Source organism: Lygodium microphyllum, chromosome 11, assembly GCF_053477565.2.
Source record: "Lygodium microphyllum isolate KBCC chromosome 11, Lygodium_microphyllum_v1.1.10, whole genome shotgun sequence".
NCBI classification, from domain to species: domain Eukaryota; kingdom Viridiplantae; phylum Streptophyta; class Polypodiopsida; order Schizaeales; family Lygodiaceae; genus Lygodium; species Lygodium microphyllum.
Genome location: NC_141145.1, coordinates 89,732,081 through 89,751,701, shown reverse-complemented (window position 1 = coordinate 89,751,701; position 19,621 = coordinate 89,732,081).

The following is a 19,621-nucleotide window of genomic DNA, read 5'->3' as shown; positions in this document are numbered from 1 at the left end:
TGTAGAAAAAGAGAGAGAGATGGAAGGAGAGGATAACAATTTAAGAAAGAAAAAAAAAGAGAGAGATAGAAGGAGAGGAGAACAATTTAAGAAAGAAAAAAAGAATGATAATAAAAATAATTTTTTTGTCGTAACGTACAAAAAATGGAAAACGATGAAGGTCCTATTGTTCAAGATCGTGAGGCGTATCTTAATCAACGTGTCACATGTCCTTGCTCTCAATGCAAGCTTGCAATTAGAGGAAAACGTCGATTGTCTATAGAACACGTACGACGATTTGGCGAGTTTCAATCTGAGATCATTGATTAGGTGATTGCAGATTTTTAGTAAACGGTAAGAAAAGTTAATATCAATCATGCATTGTACTCGCAAGCTAATTGAATATCATATACAATAAGATTGGGTCTGGCTGGCAAATTTTCTATCCAGGGAGGTGACATCTCATTCCAAGGAGAAGTGCACCCTTTGCGGCCAATTAGAAGATTTCATGAGCGTGCGATGGATGGAGTGTATGAGCCAATCCACCACTTGCAAGGCCAATCTATACCGTCAATGCCAGAGGAGACAAGTAGCCTTCTAGACCCACCTACAATCTTGGAGCCTGAGATGGAGGCAATGATTGATGCATTGATTCCCATGGATGTCGAGACTTTTGATCCGCTTAGAGAGGAAGCATCCATACCATTATATGATGGGTGTCGAGTATCTCGCCTGAAGACACTGCTTGCACTCTTAAGTGTGCAAGCAAAATATGGGTGGAGCGATGCGAGTGTGATCGAGTTGTTCAGGTATCTTGTACACACGCTTTGTTGATTTTTTTTCGGTACTATTATTAAAAATATTTGTGCTTTTTCAAGGTGTTTTATGATTTTTTTAAGGTTATTGAAATATCATATATTACCACTTGCAAATACCCAACCTGAGTCTCGTGATGATGCACGACATGTTTTACGAAATCTTGGCATGGGCTACAACAACATCCATGCATGTATGAACGATTGCATACTGTTTCGAGGAGAATAGGAGACTATGGAGACATGTCCAAAGTGTGGTGCTTATAGGTATCGACATGACTTGCAAGGGAAAACCATCCCTCAAAAGGTTCTTAGATACTTTCCGCTTATCTCCCGCATAAACTACATATTTCGTGCGTCCGGCATGGCAAGCGGGACGTGGCATGCATAGAATAGGTCCATGAATGGAGTTTAATGAATATCAGCAGATTCACGCGCATGGAGCCACATTGACTCTACCTTCCCGAGCTTTGCTCAAGAGCCAAGTAATCTTCGGCTCGGTCTTGCAATGGATAGCGTGAACCCATTCGGTCTACGCTTAGCTTCTTATCATTGGTTGATTCTCCCCTCCCCTTTTGAATGACTTAACAAGTACACCCACTTCTTTCAATAATGAACAATCTCATTTTTCCAAATGCAATTAATAGTGAGTGGTGCACAACCAAGTTTTCAATGATTTCTCAAACAAATTGAATGAATGCAATGCTAATTTTTATGATATGAGTGCATAGACAACTTCTTGGTTAATTCTAGTGTTGATCGCATGCAATGTTAAAGCTCAACAAGAATAATCAAAGCTCAAAAACATATCATGCAACACTCAAAAACTTCAAGTCAGCTTTCTTGTTTTGCAAATTTCACACTCCTTTTCTAAGGTTGTTAGATTTATACATTAACGAGTGGTTTCATAGCTCGATTACCCCCCTTTATCCATGTTCAAGGTTCTCACAATTGCTCCAATGGTGACCTCAAATTTTAGGTCGAATGAAGGATGGCTATTTCCAAGACTTTTCCTATCAAATTTTGGTTGTCCCTATTTGTCATGCATCCACTAGTTCCAATAAGAACTCTAAGGTTCTCTCAAATGGCGTACATGATGTCTTTGCCAAAGTAGTTTCCTGTGTCACTAGAGGTTGGAAGGTGCACACACGTTTCCTCAAGGTGTTGCTTCCAAAATTACCAAGTTTATGCCCTAACCTACCTTGCTTGTAGTTTTCTAAGGACATAGGTACCACTATGATTGATTCATAAGCCTGAATGGGGCTGAGGTTTTTATGTACTCAAGGTGTGTTACATTAAGGGCTAGTTGAGAATTGGATGTGGCCTATGCACTTTCAAGGGATACGTCTAGGTGTTGTCCCTATCAAGTGCTTGCCTTGAAGTGTGATGGGATGCCCTCATCCTAATGTGATGATGCAAGGTGGTTGGGTTCTTCATGCGTTGTGGCTATGTTCTCTAATAGTAATCATATAGCATTTGGTACCTAAGTGGTGGAGGATCCTAAAGTGTCTAGGATGCAAGCCTTAACTGATTGACTTCTAAATTTCAGGATAGTCAATTACCAAAGCGTGCTATATGTCTAAGTTCTTAAATGATTTTATATGCAAGTGATCAGGTGGCTAGTGCCTAAGTGATAAAGTGGTCTGATGTGACTATTGAGATTGAATCACCTAAGTGCTCTAGGTAGTCAAAAGATGCCCAAATAACTAAGTGATCCATCCTAGTTATGCACTAAGCGGTTAAGTGCATGTGATAGAGTATGCTTTAATGTGTGTTTAGGAAATTGTGTGGCATAGGTCCCTAGTGCTTAACTAATGTGGGAATGATGCTTATGTGGGTCGCTAAGGCCAATGCACTTGCAAAAATAGGCGATCATCCATTATTGATAGCATGGTCCAAGGAAGAACCTAGCAACCCATTGCAACTTGAGGTAGCTTTCTCTTCAATGTCCTAAATTTTTGACTCCTTGGAATGTGGTTTGGCTCATGCAATGCAAGCTCACTGGTGAATCTAGGCTTGTTAGTACAACACATGTGCATCACACTAGTAAAGTGGTCTCGATAGTGAGTTTATACACACACATCCAAATGAATTTGATGTGCCTTTCAAAGTTGTCAATTGAGAGATTAAAAAAAAGGAACATTAGCTTTAGCAAGAGAGCCATGATATGACACCATCGAGGGATTTTTGTGATGCCTTCCTCAGTCAAACTGCATATATTGATCACAACAAGGACTTGTCCCTTTAGTGCTAGGCAATTTACTCCTTTATTTGTGTTACCTATGTGTGCTACGGCTAAGGGTTATGTGTGTAGATATTTGCATGTGTCCTGAGGAATGCATATCCTAGATATATGGAACTAGTGTCCTCTTTTAAGGTCCCCAAGTAGCATGCCCTAGACGCAATGCATTGTTTTCCTATAAGTTAGAGTTGAGCATGCAAAACAATGGATGTGTTTTAGACTAGGGTTTGCGCATAAATGTTGTAGGGTCTCTAAGGTTTAGATGTCCTAAAGATAGGCCTTAAAATGAAAATGACAATACCTAAGGAATGTGTGTGTGTTTTGGGGTGGGTGGGGGCAGAGGGATTGTAGCCTATGGTGATTAGGTGGGTGTGTCCTAGGGTATGGGTTTCTATATAAGATGTGGGATTAGTGTTGGCCACTTGACTTTCCCACCAAGGCTTGAAATACATTAACAATATATATACAACTCAAGATGGGTCCTATTAGGCCACTAGAGTGGGGCATGGCTTAATGGATCTAATTGGATAGGTGAGGCCTAATTGAGGCGTGTGAGGGAAATTGGGCATGCTTTGCGGACAAATCTATTGCTCAAGGCCCTAGACTAATTGATTTACTAGCAATGTGAAGAAAGGATTGCTTCCCAAAGCTATACGACTGGCTCACATTGTGTAAATAGCTTGGAGGGTGGCCAATTCCTTGGGATCAAAGCCTAACAGACACCCAATCCCCCAAGACTAAGGCCTAGGGCCCAATGACCAAAACATGCCACTTTTTATCAAGTGGCCTATTGGAAATGACTCCATCCAAATTCTTCAAGGCTATCAATTCCTTAATTAAAAATTAGCATTAGGCTTGTAGGCCATTAGGCCATTGAGTCATTGTATCTCATGATTACCTATGGTCAAATGGCCCACTTTAGATTCCCTTTGCTCAATTGGTGTTGCTTCTCCTTAAATGAATGGAGAATGTGACAATGATTGATAATGAAGAGGATAATGGTGATTGATATTGGATGGTAATATCAATCACACCATGACAACAGGGATCCAAATCTAGTTGTTGAGGAAGAACAACAATGTCCATATAAAATTATAGTCCAATTTTTTTTTTTGTAAACTAGCAACTTTGTTTGATTATTCTACTTGTCCTCCTTGACCGATTATTTGTGCTCATCCCATCAATCTCATCTGATTAGTCTACTTGTCTGTCCTCATTCAATTTGTTAAGGACTATTAAGCCTTAATAATAATAACTAGCATTCTGTGCATGCTTTGCAGAATGCCAAGCTGCTTCACAACAACTTACAAAGTGGTAATCAAAGTTGCCATGCTACCACACAGCGACTTTGCTTGGCAATCTATTTCTCTTCTTTCTCTCTCCTCTTTTCCATCTATGTTTCTAATTTTCTCTCTCTCTCTCTCTCTCTCTCTCTCTCTTTCTCTCTCTCCTCCCAATTCCCTATGTCTAATTTTTTTTCTTTGTGTTTCTCTCTCTACCTTTTATTTTAGTTTATTTTCTCTAATGTCTTTGTTCTCTCTCTCTATCTCTCTCTCTTCTTGCTTTTCTTCTCTCTCTCTCTTCATTCTCTCTTGAATTTTTTTTCTCTTTTAAATTTTATCTTTTCTCTCTCTGTAATTCTCTCTTTGTAATTATATTCTCTTATTCTTCTTCTTCTTCTTCTCTCTCTCTCTCTCTCTCCAATTTCCTATGTCTAAATTTTTTTCTCTCCTTCTCTCTCTACCATTTATTTTAGTTTATTTTCTCTCATCTCCTTGCTCTCACTCTCTCTCTCCCCATTTTTTTCACCCCTCTCTCCTCTCTTTCCCCCTTTCTTCCTTTCAAAATTTTTTCTTTTCTTCTTCTTCTTCTTCTTCTTCTTTCTCTCTTTAATTTTTTTTCTTTTTTTAGATTTAATATATTCTCTCTCTATAATTCTCTCTATGTGTTCATATTCTCTCTGTTTTTCTTCTCTCTCTCTTCTTTTTTCTCTCCCTACTTTTCCTTACTCTCTCTCTCTCTCATTTTCTTCTCCCCCTCTCTCCTCTTTTTTTCTCCTCTTTTTTCATTTTTTCTTTTCTCTTTTAAATTTTATCTTTCCTCTCTCTATAATTTCTTCTCTTTCTATTCCCCCTCTCTCTCCTCTTCTTCTCTCTCCCTTCTCCCCCTCTCTCTCAAAGTATATAAATTTTATCTTTCTTCTCTATAATTCTCTCTCCATGTTCATATTCTCTCTTCTTCTCTCTCTCTCTCTCTCTCTCTCTCTCTCTCTTTCCTTTTCTTCTCGCCTCGCTTTTCTTCTCTCTCTCTCTCTCTCTCTCTTTCCTTTTCTTCTCTCCCCTCTCTCCTCTCTTTTCCTTCCCTTTTTTCTTTGTCTTCTCTCTCTTTCTCTCTCTCTCTCTCTCTCTCTCTCTCTCTCTCTCTCTCTCTCTCTCTTCTAAATTTTATCTTTCCTCTCTATAATCCTCTCTCTCTCTCTCTCTCTCTCTCTCTCTCTCCTTCTTCTCTCTCCCTTCCTCCCTCTCTCAAAAAATATTTAAACTTAAAAAAAGATTGTTTTCTTTTCTCTCTCTCCCTCTTTTTCTCTTTCTAATTCTTATTCTTCTCTCTGTCTCTCCTTTTCTTCTCTCCTCTCTCTCTCTTTTAAAATTTATATTTCCTCTCCTTCAAAGTATATGAGAAACTATGTCCAAAAAATTTAAAATTTAAAAAAGGTTTTTAAAAAATTTTAATCAAAAGGTTAAGGAAATTTAAAAGGTTTCAAAAAATATTTAATTAAAAGGGAGAGAAAAAGAAAATAAAGGGGAGAGAAGTTTAAATTAAAATTTTCTCTTTCTTCTTTTCCCCTCTCTCTCTTCTTTTCCTCTCTTACTCTCTCCCTCCTCTTCTTTTTTCTTTTCTTCTTTCTATATGTATATTAGTTTCTTGCTCTCTCTCTCTCTCTCTCTCTCTCTCTCCCCCCTCTTTTTTTCTTCTCTCTCTATCTTAAATTTATCTTTCCTCTATAATTATTTTTCTCTCTCTGTTCTTTCCTCTCTCTCCTCTCTCTTCTTCTTTTTCTCTCCCCCTCTCTTTTTCAAAGTATGTGAAAAACTATTCAATTCTTTAAAGTTTTAAAAATTATTTAATTAAATAGAGAGGAAAATTTTAAAAGATCGTTTAAAAATATTTAAAGAAAAAAGGAAAAAAAGTAATTAAAAGAGAGGGGGAGAGAGAGAGCAAGAGAGAGAAACCTTTTGATTTAAAAAAAGAGAGAATGAAACGTTTGTGAAAAGTTTGATATAATTTTAAAAAGGAGAGGGAAGAAAGAGAGAGAGAGCCTACACATGAGAGAGAGGGGGGTTTAATTAAAAAGGGGAGGGGAAAGAGAGAGGGAGAGTTTACACGTGAGAGAGAGGGAGGTTTTAATTAAAAAGGGGAGGTTTGGGAAGGGAGGTAGGTTCAAAAGCCCTTTTCTTCTCTCTCTATTTTTCTCCTCTCTCCCCCCCTTTTCTTCTTTCTCATCTCTCCTCTCTTTTCCTTCTCTCTCTCTCCCCTTCTTCTTCTTCTTCTTCTCTCTCTCCCTTCCTCCCTCTCTCTCAAAGTATATAAAAACTGTCAAAAATAGTTTAAATTCTCGCGTAAATTCTAACGGACAACAATAAAAATCCCAACACACAAGTGCAAATTGATTGACTCTTGATCTTCTCATCCTATGCTAATTCAAACAATGTTTTGGAGTATAAGCCTCTATTCCATCATTCTGCCTTAAGCACACATGTCTAGTTATTCAAATATGTGGTATCGATAGAATCAAAATGTCATTGCTCTCACGAGCTAGACTGGTGACTTACAGACTGCTTATTCTTTCAAGAGTTTTGAGCAACACAACTATGGCTACCTCTCATATAGCCATTGCAAGTTCAACAAATGTAGTGAACTCACTAATTTACCTTCTCATTGTAGTCTATTCGTGTAAGGCTTATCGATGGCTCCATGATCCTTGCAGGATATCTCAATTAGGCTACATCTCCTTTGCAATAATCATCGTGCAAGCTCTGTGAAGAAGAAGAAGAAGAGGAGGGGGGAAGTAAGAGCTTCTCCAACCAATCCATCTCTCTCTCTCTCTCTCTCTCTCTCTCTCTCTCTCTCTCTCTCTCTCTCTCTCTCTCTCTCTCTCTCTCTCTCAAGCAAAAAGCAAGAAGAGAGCTCACAAGATTACATATCACAAGAATGAGCTTATCCATTTACTTTTCAGTTTTTATACGTGGCCTCAATTTTTGGGCGTCGTCCTTTCACACTTGCCTAGATTGGCCTTCTCTCGCTTGCACACACAATTTATATTCTCTCACTTATTTTTGACTAGCTTGGCCGAGATTAGTCATTACAATTTACACAAGAGCAAGCTAGGTACTCTTGTACAAATATGATTTCAAGTAATTTTCTAATTTCAAAAAGTGCATGCACTAAGCCATGTTTTCGTTTCCCTTTTTCTTGTGCCTCTATAAATTTTCAATTTTCATTTTGCCTTCTTTTTCACTACCTTCTTCTACATGCTCCTTGGTTGCACCTTCATAGAAGGGGTTAACAATTCTCCACCATGGCGAGAAAGCATTGAAACATACATAAAATAACCGATTTCTCCTTAATGGGATAGGCCCAAAACTTATACAAAAAATCATCTATGAATATAACAAAATACTTCATGCCACACCCAAGGATTGACAGGGCATGGAGCCACAAACATTTGAATGCACAAGAGCTAAAGGCTCGCCCATACAATAGAACCAAACTTCTTATGCAAATTACAAGTTTTCCTACCATAAAAGCAACAATCACATGAATCGCAACAAGGGATGGGAAATACTAAAGATGGGTCAACATTCATTTCAAAAATATATGTCCAAAGTGGCGATAACATGCAGATACATGCAGAAGATCAATCATAGCCAATACGTGGTCAACAAACCTAGAAACAAGCAAGAATAGAGGTTGCCAACCTTGGCATCTCTAGCAAAGACCAAACTACCACGGGGTGATCTTCCATGAAGAATTACCAAAGGATACATGGTATTTGTCATCATCCAACTGTCTAATTGAAATAAGGCTTTTTGTCAAAGTTGAGACATGGTATATATCATGAAAGCACAAACGAAGCAATAGTATCAAACTACAGTCTAACATCACCAATGCCAATGATATCCAATACAATGTTATCCCCCAATCTATCACAACCCATAATAGTATGATAGCTATGAAATGAATAGTGATGTGTGCTAACATGGAAAGAAGCTCTTGAATCAAGAAGCCAATACTAAGAGTAAGAAGATACACTACAAGGACATGGAGGTATAGCGACGGCGGTTTCCAACACAAAATAGCGGAGTCACTATTTGTGTCGCTATTAGCGTCGCGAATGCGATGCTAATAGCGATGCAAATAGCGACGGTACTCAGACGAAAAAAATGCGGGCCGAAACCTGAGCACGTTATTTTGCGCGCATACACGAAAGAGAGAGCGAAAGGGAGATCGAACATCTTGCATTTGAGAGGGAGAGGGAGAGAAAGAGAGAAAGAAAGCTTCTCACCGCTGTCGCCGCTGCCGCTGCCGTTTGCAAAGAAGAGGAGGAAGTGTATGGAGGGCGAAGATGAGCCACTGTCACGAAGAGGAGCCGCCAAACCTCAGGCTTTCGTAAAACATGTCATGCATCATCACGAGACTCAGGTTGGGTATTTGCAAGTGGTAATATATGATATTTCAATAACCTTTAAAAAATCATAAAACACCTTGAAAAAGCACAAATATTTTTAATAATAGTACCGAGAAAAAATCAACAAAGCGTATGTACAAGATACTTGAACAACTCGGTCACACTCGCATCGTTCCACCCATATTTTACTTGCACACTTAAGAGTGCAAGCAGTGTCTTCAGGCGAGATACTCGGCACCCATCATATAATGGTATGGATGCTTCCTCTCTAAGCGGATCAGAAGTCTCGACATCCATGGGAATCAATGCATTAATCATTGCCTCCATCTCAGGCTCCAAGATTGTAGGTAGGTCTAGAAGGCTGCTTGTCTCCTCTGGCATTGACGGTATAGATTGGCCTTGCAAGTGGTGGATTGGCTCGTACACTCCATCCATCGCACGCTCATGAAATCTTCTAATTGGCCGCAAAGGGTGCACTTCTCCTTGGGACGAGATGTCACCTCCCTGGATAGAAAATTTGCCAGCCAGACCCAATCTTATTGTATATGATATTCAATTAGCTTGTGAGTGCTATGCATGATTGATATTAACTTTTCTTACCGTTTGCTAAAAATCTGCAATCACCTAATCAATGATCTCAGATTGAAACTCGCCAAATCGTCGTATGTGTTCTATAGACAATTGACATTTTCCTCTAATTGCAAGCTTGCATTGAGAGCAAGGACATGGGACACGTTGTTTTTTTTTTTTGTTTATTGTTGTTTAGTTTTCTTGTTTTTTGTAGTAGTAGTAGTAGTAGTATTTTCTTCTTTTCTTGTTTATTGTAGTAGTAGTAGTAGTAGTAGTAGTTGTTGTTGTTGTTGTTATTGTTGTTATTGTTGTTGTTGTTTTTTCTTCTTTTCTTGTTTTTTATAGTGGTAGTGGTAGTGGTAGTGGTAGTGGCAGTGGTAGTGGTAGTCATAGTCGTGGTCATGGTCGTGGTTATTGTAGTAGTAGTAGTTGTTGTTGTTTTTTTTTTTTCCTTCTTTTTTTGTTTATTATAGTGGTAGTGGTAGTGGTAGTGGTAGTCATGGTCGTGGTCGTGGTCGTGGTCATGGTCATAGTCGTAGTCATTTTCGTCGTCGTTGTCATAGTCGTGGTCGTGGTCGTGGTCGTGAACGTGGTCGTGGTCGTGATCGTGGTCGTGGTCATAGTCATAGTCGTGGTCGTGGTCATGGTTGTAGTTGTGGTCGTCATAGTCGTGGTTGTAGTAGTAGTAGTGGTTTTCTTGTTTGTTGTTGTTGTTGTTGTAGTAGTAATGGTTTTTTTGTTTTCTTGTTTATTGTTGTCTAGTTTTCTTATTTGTTGTTGTTGTAGTAGTAGTGGTAGTAATAGTAGTTTTTCTTTTCTTTTCTTGTTTTTTTTTTTTGTAGTAGTAGTTATTGTAGAGAGAGAGATATGTTTTGTTAAAGAAAATGAGAGAGGGGGAGGAAGAGAAAAAAGAATAAGGAATGAGAGAGAGGGAATAAACATACAACATAATAAAGAAAGAGAAAAAGAGAGAGAGAGATGGATAATGAATGGATAAAAAACAAACAGAGAGTGGTGGCGAGGTTCAGTGAGGTTCGATGCAACACCACAAGATGAGAAACACTCTGACATACGTTAATTTGTAGGTGGGTGGGTGGAGACTTTACATATGTTAATTTGGCTGAGTTACAAGAGAAGAAATCCCTTCTCAAACAATTTAAGAAAGAAAAAAAGAACGATAACAAAAACAAATTGTTTATCGTAATGTAGACAAAATGAAAAATGATGAAGGTCTTGATGTTCAAGATCGTGAGGCGTATCTTAATCAATGTGTTCCATGTCCTTGCTCTCAATGCAAGCTGCCAATTAGACAAAAATGTCGATTGTCTATAGAACACGTACGACGCTTTGGCAAGTTTCAATCTGAGATCATTGATTAGGCAATCTTGGATTTTCAGCAAACGATAAGAAAAGTTAATATCAATCATGCATTGTACTCATAAGCTAATTGAATACTATATACAAAAAGACTAGGTGTAGCTGGCAAATTTTCTATCCACGGAGGTGACGTCTCATCCCAAGGAGGAGTGCACCCTTTGCGGCCATTTAGAAGAGCTTGTGGGCGTGCAATGGATGGAGTGCATGAGCCAATCCACCACTTGGAAGGTACTACCCAATCTATACCGTCAATACCAGAGGAGACAAACAGCCTTCGAGACTTATCTACAATCTTGGAGCATTGATTCCCATGGATGTCGAGACTTTTGATCCGCTTAGAGGGGAATCATCCATACCATTATATGATGGGTGCCGAGTATCTTGCCTAAAGTACCATAAGACACATTACTGCCCTAACCTTTTTTGGCTCTTTGGAAATGTTGATCCATCTTGGCTAACATGAAGGCTGACCAATTAAATTTATCCCCTTCAAGGATCCGAACAGAAGCAATGAAAATCTCCTTGGAGAGATATTTAGACGTAGGCTTGCCTGACATAAATCTCTGTTGCAAAAACTTGCAAAGTTGCTTCCATATCGGGGAGGTGATACGAGCAACATAAACCCTTGAACTGGTAATAACCTTGTTGGACACCAAAGGGGTAGGTGGTCAATAATTGGTTGCCACTAGGGACAAAAGAAGTTGAAAGGGGCAAACACAATGCATCACTTATGTTGGTTGTGGATGAGGAAAAGCATTGATTATTAACCAAGCCATACTGGTTCTTGTATGATGCTAGGAAGGAGTAGAAAATCATGTTGTCCACTAGCGGAAACTTCAGGGCCACAAAAGGACAAAGACCAGCACAATGAATACAATCCGCCTCCAAAAGGAGGGAATAATCATGTACCAGAAATGGCACGTGCTGAATCACAAGTGGGGGAATAGAGGAAGACGATGCCATTCAGACTACACAGGATGTCCACACACACAACCAAGAAAAAATAGGAAAAATTCTTGCAAAACCCCAAACAAAGCCACTACTAAGAAGGATATCACGGAAAAGTCGCAATAGAAAAAAAATAGGACTAGACCAAACTTCCCCAAACAAACCACAGCCTACGGAAAAAATTCGACATGACCTACGTACACATGTGATCGAAAGCTTCGTGATACGCATGACAATCAAGCACCTTGATCCCCATAATCAAGCACACAAAAAGAAATATATAAGTTCCAGCATACCGTAGCGCAGTCATTGACTCGACCGAAAACAAAATAACTAACTTAGACCATCATGGAAAAATATGACAAACCTCTAGAGGACTAAGGAATCCCAATCCCCATAATCGTTGAGCGTATACCTAAAGTGCGGTGAAGTGAGCAGGCGATCACTATTGCATTCATTTTAATCAATGAAAAATTAGTTTGCAATTCATTTTTAATTAAACCCTTGATGCATGGTGGATCGATTTCATAACCCAACCCCACTCTGACAAAATAACTAACTGACAGGATTGGGAGTCTCTAAAAATGCGGTTCATTTTTACAATTATATGATGTTTGGTGCAAAGTGCATGTATGCTTGACTTCGGGGAATTGTTTTTAATTACAATTTATATGTGTCTATAGCGCGTATGTGCGTGCACTGTGAATGGATTTTAATTTACAAATTACGTGGGTTATGGTGCTAAAGTGATCGTGCAACAACATGGCTCCTTTTATAATTAACGGCCGGGTTCATTTTAATTACAATTTATGATGTGTAGTGTGTTCATTTGGTGGGTGCAACGGTCGATAGATTTTAAATTACAATTAGTGGTGTGTTATGGTACACGTGGGAGAGGAGAAAAGGAAAGGAATATGGCGGCGGGTGGACACCCGCAAGGTCTGAAATGTACTCCGCATCCAAAGAATCTGCATAAAAGAGAAAACAAATCCACAAGTGATAACAACAAGGCGACTAGGGAATAGTTTTCCTCCTGTCAAATATAAACCAAAAGACCAATACCATGATGCACCAAAGAAAAAGATAGGGGACTTGTGCAATGTGGATGATCACATCATTAGGGAAGGGGGATTGGAAAAATTTTATGGGTCAATGTTAAGATTTATTGGCCATTTAATAGGATTTTGGGTGGGGTGTTTCATTTAACATTAAAGTTGTGTGTTTAGTTTTTTTTTAATTTAGTGTTTATATATATATTTTTAAAAAAATTGTGGAGGTGGGTGGTGGAAAGGTCAAACATGTAGATAAGATTGATTTTTAGGTTTTGTGTTTTTGGTTGTTGTGTGTTTGTTTTTTTATATAAATTAAATTTATGTGTGGAGGCATTACAGGGTTTGTGTTTTTCAAGTGATGTGTGAAAGTTTAAAATGAGTGTGAATAAAGTAGGTATTGGATTCAGGGTTTTTGTTTTTGTTTGTTTATTTGTGTGTGTTTTGTTGGTTTGTTCTTTTGTTCTTTAAATGAGATTGGCATTTATATAGGCAATGTAAGCTCAAGAAATATTGAAAAACCTGTGAAAGAGTGTGTGATTTTTTTTGATTTTTTTTTTCAAAATTTTAATGATTTTTTGAATTTTTATGAATTGTGAAAATATTTTGAAATTTTTATAATATTTTTTGGCATTTATTCATATGTGTTCAATAAAGAAAAATTATTCCAAAAATCAATGATTGATTAAGAATTTTTAAAATATTTTTTGTGATTTTTTTATTTTTATAGATTTTTTATGTTTTCTTTCTCTTTTTATTTTTTAATGGTTTTTGGTGTTTTTTAATGGAGTTTTTTTAATGAGTTTAGGTTGGAAAAGTACATGGGAATAGTTGCTAGCACAAAATGGCTACGACACGTGAACGACTGCTAATGTCCGCACCTCCACACAAACAAGACCGGACGCACGTCCTCGCACCTGAACACTCACAAAACAGCTCACGAGCAAGGCACAAATACGAGCAATAACACCCACACGCGTAGGAACACCCACAATCGGGGTGGTGGGACGAGATGATGTTGGGGGGACGCGTTGGGGTGTGAAAAAGTATGCTTTGGTGGAGGCGATGGTGTTGACAGAAACGGAGGGTAACGTAGGAACAGGGGCCAAAAAAAGGGGGGTAGGGGAATTGGGTGATTCGGCGGGGGAACGAGGGCCAAGGGGGGGTAAGGGGAGTGTAGTGGGGGAAGGGCGGGCTTAGAAGTGGGGGGGAGGGTGGTGGGGGAAGGGGTGCATGGAAGGGGGCTAGGAGAGGGGTGGGTGTAGGGTAGGGAATGGTGGGCGGGACAAGGGGGGAAAGGGGGGTAGTAGGGGGGTGGGGAAACGGATAGGACGGGGGGAAAAGGGGGTAGTAGGAGATGGGGTGGTAGGTAGCCCAAGAGCGACCAACAGCAGGCGGTAGCGGCTACGTTGAGGGGCGATGGCGGTGACGACAAGCGGGGCGGTAGTAGCTATGTTGAGTAGGCGGAGGCGGAGGAGGAGTGGAGGAGGGGAGAGAAGAAGAGGAAGAAGAGGGAGGCGGAGGAGGAGGAGGAGGAGGAGGAGAGAAGAAGAAGAAGAGAAAGAAGAGGGAGGCTAAGGAAGAGGAGGGAGGAGGGGAGAGAAGGAGAGGAGAGAGAGGGGGAGAGAGGCAAGGCTAAGGAAGAGGAGGGAGGAGGGGAGAGAAGGAGAGGAGAGAGAGGGGGAGAGAGGCAATGGGAGAGAGGGGAGAGTACGCAGAGAGGGGGGAGGTGAGAGAAAGAAAGGAGAAGAAAGAAGGAAGGAGAGAGGAGGAAGGAGGGAAGGAGGGAAGGAGGGGGGAGGAGGAAACCATCAGGGAGGGGGTCAGGGAGGATGATTTTTTAAATAAATAAATAAATAAAATGAAAAGAAAAATCAAAGGTAGTCCCTCCCGTGTCCCATGCACCGGCACGGGGCGGGGGTGAAAAAATTTGTAGTGGCAGGACCCTTAGACGACCAAGACACCATCATGGGGGCAAACCTTGCGTCGAACGCATCAGAAGATGGGTAAATTAAAAAACGGGGATGTTCACGCGCAACGCAAGAGGCACGTACACATGTAAAAACACGAAAATTTTAATAAAGCCCAAACCCTACATCGGAATGAAATGCCATAAAAACGAAGAATGGGCCGAAAGCTAGGGGAAGACAATTGAAAAATGCAACAGGAGATCCATGGAGAATGTAGGGCAATCACATGGGAAAAAGGCAAAAATCGAGCCCGAAAATGCATATGGGAATTAATATCGGAGAATCTAGGCATATCGGAACAAAGTGCAAGAAGAAGGAGAAATGTACCGAAGAAGGTGCCCAAAAATCCTATCACTTCATAATACAATTTCGATCAAGATAAGAGGCGCTCACATGGAAAAAACCTAGAAATCATTCTCGAAAAGGGATTCAAAAATTAATAATTAATGATCCATCCACCCGAATGGAGGGAAGTCAAAATGAGAAATGTTAGAACACAGATGATCTTCAAGTCTTGCATAGTAGAACTCAGTTCTAATGGGGTTAGGAGGCGTTTACATGGGAAAAACAATAAAACGAAGCTCGAAAATACCTATAAAAATCAATAACAAAAAATCTGTGGGTCGGAACAAGGCAGTGGAAAAAAGACAAATGGGTAGGAAGGGGGGCTGTGCAACACTATCCACTCAGAATTGAATTCTGAGGAGAATAGGGCAAGTTCACATGGTAAAAGGATGAAAATACACACGAAAAAGACACGAAAACCCGCAAAAATTAATAATGGACAAACTGTACGTCAAAAAAGGAAAAATGTAAATGGAAGGTATAGGATAGGGCCATCACATCATATTAGTATTCTGAAAAAATAAAGGAGCATTCACATGAAAAAATGTCCAATGTGTGGGAATTGCTTTAAAAATTAATAACTTTCAGTCTGTTGCTCAAAACAGGGGGCGGTAGAAAGGAAAAAGGTATAGTGTAAAGGGATACACATGGCTGTAAGGTTGGATTCGGGTTTTTATAAACCTAGGGTGGGTTCACATGAAAAAACAACCAAAATGCCATGTAAAGAAAAATAACAATAGAAACGACCTCGTAGGTAAAGAAAATAAGGGCTTGTGGGTGGGCAAGGGACCCATTAAGGTAAAGTGAAGACATGGGATATACACAAATTTCGTGAATGACATATGCAAGATGTATGCTCAATAGACGCGCAGGGACACATCCCTACACTTAAAACCTTACTGGGTAGGGTAAAATGACTCCGCATGAAGACAAGACGTGTCACTGGATTTACGTGAACATCCCCACACTTAAAACATGACCGTCATTGCAAACAGAAGGTGTAGGGTTAGAAAAACTTGGCCCAGTTTCCCGAGCATTGTGGTTGACTATTAACGTCATGTCCTGTGTCGCAGTTGATTGCCAGAGGTACCAAGATGTCTTCACAATATACATCCAACATGGTAAGGACCACACAGCAGCACCCAAGGAGGCGGCTTTACTGATGAAGATGCAGGAATTCGGGTGATGACAAAGGATATTGCACTCAACACACACTCACTCAAATGGGGAGGAAAGAATAGTCACTTGTCCCATAACGTACATCACTCAATGAATCTCGCAGAGAACCCCATAACGTACACCCGATTTAGAAATCGACAAGGGAAATGGGATAGACGGAGTATGCTAGGGTACACAATTGATGGTGCGTAAGTGTGTCCAACCCCGTCACAAGCAGGAAGGCCAGGGAGCCTTATGGTGCAGTGTACAGAACAGGGTGACACGTCCTGTGATGATGGTAGAGACCCATCCTGTGGGTGCATAGGGAAAGGAAAACATACATTGCACCAAGTGTCGTAACATCCCTCAATCTCACCTCTCAATGATTGTTTTGAGGACACACCAATCGCACTTGACCCCCCTTTGATTGACACACTGTTTGAGAATACATGAGGGCAACCCGATCCTTACACCCATTATTGTTATCCTCAAAATCACCTGTGTAAATGTTATATGCCTTGTGTGCATTTGATGGTGTAGTAGTGTATCCCACCCTGTGTTGGCATATAGTGCGAGAAGAAAGGCCACAGAGCCTTATAGTGCAGTGCATAGGAACAAATCATGCATTGTGCATTGAGAGGCCCAGCCCGTGCGTGCAACTGTCCATTCCACACATCTCACCTCTCATTTGAATTGAAGGGAAAGGACTGGTCACTCACCCCACCCTCTGTCTCATGCTTTGTTGATAAATATAGAGGGCAGCCCATACTCATAGCCCCCATCCTATTAGGATGAAAGCTCATATCAGTCAATTGTGTGTTGATGAAGATCGGCTTGTTTGTTGCTAGCATCAGGGAGTTGATGATGAGGCGTACCCAAGGAGGTAGCCCATATATCTAGTACTATAGATTTTTTGGAGATCATGTCGTTTGTGTTAGGGAATCACATATTCTATGAGGAATGTAGAGACAGTACACCAAGGGAGGTGGCTTTAGAATTTCTTTTGGAAAAGTGCCTGTTGATGATTCAGCTATCCTGGACTGTGGGGTGTTACCACCTTTTCCACAGCCAGCTTCCCATCCAAGGATGTTTCCACCTTTTCTCGGAACGAGGCCTACTATGACAGGGAATTGCTTCCTTTTCACCCATAACAGATTTATTTTTATGTTTTTTTTTCTTTTTCTTTTCTTTTACCCTACTCGCGAGGGTGTTTCCACCTTTTCTCGAAGAATAGGTCGGCATGACAGTGACCACGTCATTTTCTCCCATGACTGATATATTTGTTCTTTTTTTCTTTCTTATTGTATTTGAAGTGTCGAATGGAAGGAACACCATTAGAACCATCCTCGCCACCTCTATTGCATCAGATTGAAAGGAAGCCAAGGGGAGGGGGAAGGTGGCTGCAAGCAGCTATCAGGACAAAACCATATCATCAAAATCAGCAAGAGGGTTATCAAGAACATTAGATAAAGCCATCTTGACCATTGTGCAAAGAATAATGAAGCTATTGACAGTGATTGTCAGGATCCTCAAGGAGGGTAATACTTCTTGAGGCGATAGCCATTAATAAGGAAGGGATCATCCAATTGTGAGCCATTCGGATTGACTATTTTGGACTTGGACTGTGAGCCATTCACATTGACGGCAAGTACCTTATAAGGACCCATCTAGCGTTGTTCGAGCTTGCCATGAAACTTGCCAGATCGAGAATCATAAGCAAGGACTAAGTCACCTTTCTTGAACTCCTTCTGCTTGATGAAGCTGTCATGATAGACCTTTCTCCCAGCTTGCGTGGCTTCCATGCACTAAAGAGCCATCCTGCGAATCTCATCAAGACACTCCAAGTGTAACAAACGGCATTGCAAGGACTTGACATCTCCCAAGCGTTCATTGATGGCTACACGCAGAGAGGGTAACTCGAGTTCAACAAGAAAAACGGCTTCTGTACCATACACCAGCTAGAAGGGTGTCTATCCTATAGCTGCCTTATGGGAGGTTCTGTACGTCCAAAGGGCCTCTATAAGTCGATCATCCCAATCATGGCAATGTGCAGCAATTGTCTTGGTCAGGATCGAGCAGAGGATGCGATTGGTGACACTTGGGCGTTGGCTCTGGGGTAATAGGGGTGGACTTGCAATGACGAATCTTATACAACTTTGTCAACTCTTCCATGATCTTATTAAGGAAGTGGGTACCTCGGTCTCACTAACGAGCTCTAGGGGACTGCCAAAATGGGTGACGATGTTTTTGTACATGAACAAGGCCATGCTATTTCCATCATCGTGCTTCAGAGCTTTAGCTTCACACCACTTGGTGACATAATCCCTACATACCAAGATGTATCTATTCTTCTTCCGTCAGGTAGGGGGATCTATTGGACATATGAAGTCGATGCCCCACTTCTCAAATGGCTTCAAGGGAAGGATAGGTTGCAGTGGCATGGCACTAGTTTTGTGGGTTTTTCCATCCGTTGACATGCATCACATCGCTTACAGTAGTCATAGCCATCCTTATGGAGGGTCGGCCCCACCAATATCCTGCTAACAAAGTCTTTTTGGCTATTGCTTCTCCTGAAAAGTGGCCTCCATATGGCTCGTCATGGCATGCTTTCAATATTATGCCAATTTCTTCTCCTGCAACACATCTTCTGAGCACTTCATCTTTTCCTTTCTTGTACAATGCACCGCCTAACAAGGTGTAGGGGTTAATTCTAACAAAAGTTTCTTCCTTTTCTGACTAGAGATGCCAGAAGGATACTGTTGGGTTGCTAGTTGGTTGGCAATGTCTACATACCAGGGGGTGAAAATTTCTACCAGGAATAGGGAAGTATGAGGGAGGTCTGGATCATCCTACTCCTTGTATGCATTCTGTGGGATACACGATAGATAATCAACCAAAACATGGGAGCGACCAAGTTTGGTGATTACCTCAAAGTCAAACTCCTGGACTTCTCATCATTCTTTCCTTCACATCTGCTTTGTTCATTAGAAAGGACATGGCCTCATGATCCACATAAAATTTAAAATGAGTTGATAGCAAGTAGTGGAGAAACTTCTCTAGGGCAAACACCATTGCCAAACACTCTAGCTCTGTCACTATGTAGTTCCCCCCTCTATCGGTTACTTTTCAACTTTCATAATAGATTGATTTATCTAACTTAGTGGGGCCCTTTTGGCATAAGATTTTACCTAGGCCTTCAACTGATGCATCAGTGTGCATATGGAACTCCTTCGTCCAATCAAGAGATTGCAGAATGGGTGCTTCAATCAAACACTGCTTCAGGGTGTTGAATGCCTTGTCACAATCATTGATCCATGTAAACTCAACATCTTTCCTTAGGAGTTTATGCAAAGGGGCTGCCTTCGTTCGCAAAGTGTGCAATGAACCGTATGTATTAGCCCATATGGCCAAGGAATCCCCTCAATTGCTTAAGGTTAGTTGGGGATGTCAAGGCGACAATCTTCTCAATCTTTGCATGG